Source organism: Hibiscus syriacus, unplaced genomic scaffold (genome assembly GCF_006381635.1).
Source record: "Hibiscus syriacus cultivar Baekdansim isolate YM2019G1 unplaced genomic scaffold, ASM638163v2 tig00002237_pilon, whole genome shotgun sequence".
Lineage (NCBI taxonomy): Eukaryota > Viridiplantae > Streptophyta > Magnoliopsida > Malvales > Malvaceae > Hibiscus > Hibiscus syriacus.
Window position 1 is genome coordinate 12,636,866 of NW_024061918.1, and position 6,650 is coordinate 12,643,515.

The following is a 6,650-nucleotide window of genomic DNA, read 5'->3' on the forward strand; positions in this document are numbered from 1 at the left end:
GTGCATTGACAGAAAGGTGTCAATTATGAAAGTTAGATGAACGTTTAAAGACCGTTCAGTAAAAGATAAATGGTCTAACTGTGCATTTGGAATAAATTTGTCAATTATGCCAGTTAAATGAACGGTTAAAGACCGTTGAATAAAAGATAAATGGCCTAGCTATGAATATGGCAGAAATGTGTCAATTATGTCAGTTAGATGAATGGTTAAAGACCGTTGAGTAAAAGGTAAATGGCCTAACTGTGCATTTGGCAGAAAAGTGTCAAACATGTAAGTTAGATGAATGGTTAAAGATCGTTGAGTAAAAGATAAATGGCCTAACTTTGCATTTGGCAGAAAAGTCACGATCATGCAAGTTAGTTGAAAGGTTAAATGCCTTTGGGTAAAAGACTAAAGGAATTATAATGCATTTGGATATAAACGGTGCATAAGTGGTATGAAAGGATGTCATATAGATATAAAATGTACAACAATGCATAATTGGTATGAATGGATGTCATAAAGAAAAAACGTAAACAATACATAATGGGTATGAAAAGATGCCATAAATGAAATGTATAAAAGTGTATAAAAGGCATGAAAGGAAGCAATCAGTGAAATGCATATGGGAACATTTTGGCATAAAAGAATGCCATAAATGAAAATGCATAATGGTGCATTATAAGTATGAATGGATGTTGTCAATAAAAATAAGGAATAATAACTAAAGATATAATTGGTAAAAGAAAAGTATAAAGAAAGATAGGTATGCTAAGCATACTAAAAAAAATAAAAAAGATAATTTTGAATGGAATATGGTTTAACTGAGGAGGATTATAAGATCCTTAAAGAATATACGATTTAGTACGAACTAAATAAATATGACATACTTATGTATACATAAAGATTACTTTACAATATTATCTCACTAAGTAAATACTTAACGTGTGTTGCTTCCACGGGTAGGTAAAAGAAGAGACAAATCAAATAAGGAGTGCAACAGTAGCAACATATATCATAAATTAAGGTTGACTCTTCAGTAACTATAGGACAATCTGGTTTGTTTTGGAAAAACTTAGTTAGCATGTAATTAAAGTATGAAAAAAGCTTTGAACTGTATTTAAGTAGAACCTCTTATCATATTTTATTTAACGTTTTGCTTTATATTAAAAATCTTATGTTTTAAGAAAATCTGGGAAAAACCAAAATTTTACGGGTTTTTAAAAGAGGAAATATTTTAAAAGTGATGTGACATTTGTATATCGTGCACGGAAAAGTATTACGGGATATGGGTGTTACATTTATTAGTATCAGAGCTACATGTTTAGTTGATTCTCGGCGAAATCGAATGTCTTTAATGTAAAAAGGATTACATGCCATTAAGATTGTTAAAGTTACTGATATGGTGTCAATTAGACAGTGATTGATGTCACTCTTTATTAACTTGAGTGTTATTCTTATGTATGTCCTAATAGATGTTGGAAACCAAGGAAAAGGGTAACAATGTAGATGATATTGAAAGGAAGGTCGAGATCAAAATCGACCTAAGAGAATTTGACATGATTTTAATGTCATGCCGAAATAAAAGTAGAAGTTGCTAGGGATTTTCCTCTATTCTGTGGAAGAAATGCCCCAGTGTTTAACGATGATTTTGCATTTGAGAAATATTTAAGTGAAAAATTAAATTGTTTAAAGTGTTGTTAAATTGAGTAAGAGGAAAGGAATAAGCGGTAAATACATTGACCGCTAAAAGCCTATAGAAGGATGAATTATTAGTGGATCAAGTGATTATGAGTTTGTTTAAGAGTAAATTTGGTTACTAGTGTAATATTTGAATTAACTTCTATGAAGTTATTGCTACACAGTTGTCAAGTCTTTTATTTATTGATGTGGATAATTACACTTTCATAGTAGAGAGAGACAAAGTTTCAATTGCTCAAGAATATTTTAAATGGATTTGGAAAGTTACACATATTACATCAAGAAGGAAATGAAAGATTTTAAAGTAAAAATATTATATTTAACTTAATATCGAGTTAGATGATGGCAGTAAACCCTAGTAGGTCATGGTGCAAAGAGGAGTTGAGCATGTAGTAAACAATTTATAAAGATTCCAAGGACTATGTTTCTGGTGAACCTGGTGAAATTATCATTTGGTGAGTTAAAATCATATTGAATATAAGTTGTTTGTCTCTAGAGATGATTATTTAAGAAATATGAAGAGGTTAAGGAAATTATAGTTTTAATGAGAAAGTAAAATCATCGCTCAAGATGATATCGATAATGATTGTGAAAAAAAAGGATGTCAGAAAGATATATATATATATATATATATATATATATATATATAACTTTTATGGTTAATGTGATAGATACTCAAATAATTAAAGTAGAATTGTTTGATAATTTCACAAAATTTTGGGAATTTATATATGCATTTTCATATAAATATATTGAGTTACCTCCATATCGAAAGGTGGAACTCAAGTTTAATAGTTATTAAGGTATTGAACATGTTTCTATGATTTAGTATTAAATGACTTAAGAGAGTCAAGAGAATTAGAGACTAAATTATAAGAGTTGATTGATCAAAGTTTTATCAACTGGAGTATTTCATCTTGGGAAATATGGGTATTATTAGCGAAAAGAAAGATAAATCTATGTGGTTATACATAGATTTTGACAGTTAAATAAGACTCTTCGAGAGAAGAACTTATTTGACAAACTATTCAAATGTGAAACTTTGGTTAGCAGAATGGTTTCCTCTGACCATGTTTCGGCATAAGGTATAAGAATAGATCTTAAGAAGAAGAAAAAAAACTCATGTTATAGTAAACTGGAAACTCCTAACGAATGATCCTGAAGTTTGGATTTCTTTGGGGCTTGGTGTTTACTATAGAAGGTTTGTGAAAAACTTTTCGACGTGAGCTTTGCTGCTAACCAAGTTTTAAGGAAATATATGTCTTTTTGGTAGAATGAAAAAAGGGTCAAGAGAGTTTTAAAATACTAAAGAGCATTGTAACAAAGATACCAGTGTTTATACAACTTGAGTTGGGTAAAGATTATGTGGTTTTTACTAATGCATCTATCAACGGTTTAAGAAGTGTGCTTATGCACAAAGATAAGGTTGTGGCATATACCTCAATAAAGTTACACACTCACAATAGGAACTTATCTAAGCATGATTTAGAGTCGGCAGTAGTCGAGTACCTTAAAAGATTTAATGTCATTAATTCTATAGTGAGCGGTGTTATAGTTGTGCTAATTATAAAAGTCTTATGTTGATCAAAAGAGAAAAGTAGTTGAGTAACAAGAAAATGATAAAGTTTTTTTTGAAAGTATCGCTTTGGAAGGAAGTGTTGCGGTTTGGACTAAGTTCGAGAATTATTGAACCTTAATAGATTTTATCAGTTAGCTTTTGTCTCCCGAAATGGATAAGAATTATAATGATTTCACATGTTATTGCTTATTAATGACCAATCAAATCCATTGCATGTTCTTACTTTGGGAAACAAAAATTCGATTAAAAATTGAATTATGAAAAAGAACCAATACAGATTTGGACTAGAGAAATACATAAACTACTTAACAAAACGATTTCCCTAGTTGAAGTATTAAGATAAACGCATAAAGTCTTTAAATTAGAAGACAAATTTTCTTAAGGGGAGAATTAAAATACTCCAAATATTAGGTCAGTGACTAATTTGAAAGGAAATTAAAAATATGGAGGACTAAATTGAATAAAAGGGTAAAGTATAAGAAATGACTTAAGTAAAACCAATGTGTAAGAGATAGATTAATGAAAGGGCGTTTTGGTCTTTTTAAGTGAAATGAAATTAAAACCCAATTAAATTCCATGGATTTAAGAAAAAGGGGAAAAGAAGTAAAAGAAACTATATTTTCCACTTATTTTTCTTTCCCGTGGGTTTGCTCTCCTCTATAGTTCCAAAGGTAAACTTTAACAAATTAATTTTTCCTTTTGATTATGGGTAGTTCTTGTAACCTTAAGTGATATATAAGCTTAAGGAAAGGTTATATAGGATTAAAACTATGAGATAGAATAAATAATGGAGATTTTAGAAAATTTGAAATGATATGTTAATATATGAGTGTTTATTGATGTTTATTGGTAGAATTAACTTGTCAAAGAGGTGAATGAGAGATTAGAAGCATTGGATGAGTTTAAAAACAAGTTTGAAATTGTGGTGTAATTCTTAGAATCAAATGATCTTGAAGGATACTAGATGTTCTAAGTATTTAAATGAAGGAAAGTTATTATGGATAAGTAGAGAAGAGTTATATAGTATTATTGGGGGTAAACATGAGGAAATTTGACCAAATTTGGGTATGTTTCGGGTTGAAAAACGGAAAATCTGGGTAATGGTATCGGTACTGATAGAACAGTACTGATACTATAGGCTAAAATGGAATGAATTAGCTGAGTAGTATCGATACTAATGTAATCAGTATCGATACCAAAGGGAAGGTATCGATACCATCCAAAACAGAATATAAAAATGGTATCGGTACCATAGTAGAGTACTGGTACCATAATATAGTAGTATCGATACCATGGTAGGGGTATAAATACTAAAGAGCCAGAAATTGCAAGATAGACTGATATTTTTGTAGAAAGGTTAATAATAAGTACTTTTGAGTAATGTTTAAGCGTAATTTTTAGAAAATATACTAACTCAATTGTACATATATTTAATGGATATGGAAAAGATCGAAATCAAGCTCTCGAGTCAAGCAAAAAGACAAAGGCCAAGTTCTAGAGTAATAACTTTGCATTGTGGAAACCAAAGTGAGGTAAGCCAGGTGAGTACATTTAGTATGTACGTATATGTTACTGCAGTCATAGATGTATGATTAATTGATATATGTATGGTGATTATATAATGGCACTGAGTGTGCAAAAAGTTAAGAAATTCATAATTTGTTTATGAATTTCCATATAAGAACTTTATGTGCAAAAAATACTAAGAAATTATATGAATTTCTTTGTTGGTATTGTGCGTGCAACGTAAATTATAGTAAGATTGTGGGATTATTGCATTGGCACTATAGGTATAAACCATAGAGTGTATAATGATTTGGAAGAGTTAATTGATATTATGAATAAATATTATACTAGAAATTGTTCTAAAATAAAAATTATAAGGCTTTATTGTGCATTGACAAAAAAATGTGTCAATTATGCCAGTTAGATTAAAGGCTAAGTGCCTTTGAGGCCTAACTGTGCATTCACATAAAGGTGTCAATTATGCCAGCTATATGAAAGGCTAAGTGCCTTTGAGGCCTAACTGTGCATTGACGAAAATGTGTCAATTATACAGTTAGTTGAAAGGATAAGTGCCTTTGAGGCCTAATTGTGCATTGAGAGAAAGATGTCAATTATGCCAGTTAGATGAACGGTTAAAGACCGTTGAGTAAAAGATAAATGGCCTAACTGTGCATTTGGAAGAAATGTGTCAATTATGCAGTTATATGAACGGTTAAAAACCGTTGAGTAAAAGATAAATTACCTAGCTGTGCATTTGGCATAAAGGTGTCAATCATGCAAGTTAGATTAACGGTTAAACACCGTTGAGTAAAAGATAAATGGCCTAACTGTGCATTGATATAAAGGTTTCAATTATTCCAGTTAGACAAAAGGCTAAGTGCTATTGAGGCCTAACTGTGCATTGACAGAAAGGTGTCAATTATGCCAGTTAGATGAAAAGCTAAGTGCTTTTAAGGCCTAATTGTGCATTGACAGAAAGGTGTCAATTATGCCAGTTAGATGAAAGGCTAAGTGCCTTTAAGGCCTAACTGTGCATTGACAGAAAGGTGTCAATTATGCCAGTTAGATGAACGGTTAAAGATCGTTGAGTAAATGATAAATGGTCTAACTGTGTATTTGGTAGAAAGGTGGCAATTATGCCAGTTATATGAATGGTTAAAGATCATTGAGCAAAAGATAAATGGCCTAGTTGTGCATTTGGCAGAAAAGTGTCAATTATGTCAGTTAGATGAACGGTTAAAGACCATTGAGTAAAAGATAAATGGCCTAAATGTGAATTTGGTAGAAAATTTTCAATCATGTAAGTTAGATGAACGGTTAAAGACTATTGAGTAAAAGATAAATGGCCTAACTTTACATTTGGCATAAAAGTGTCAATCATGCAAGTTAGATGAAAGGTTAAATGCCTTTGGGTAAAAGACTATAGGAATTATACTGCACTTGGGTATAAACGATGCATATGTGGCACGAAAGGATGTCATATAGATATAAAATGTACAATAATGCACAATTGGTATGAATGAATGTCATAAAGGAAAAACGTAAACAGTACATAATGGGTATAAAAGGATGCCATAAATGAAATGTATAATAGTGTATAAAAGGCATGAAAGGATACCATCAATGAAATACATATTGGTGCATTTTAGCATGAAAGAATGCCATAACTGAAAATGCATAATGGTGCATTATAAGTATGAATGAATGCTCTCAATAAAAATAAGGAATAATAACTAAAAATATAAATGGAAAAAGAAAAATATAAACAAAAATAGATATGCTAAGCATACTAAAAAATAAATAAGATAATTGTGAATGAAATAAGGTTTAACCAAGGAGGATTATAGGATCCTTAAAGAATATACGATTTAGTACGAACTAAATA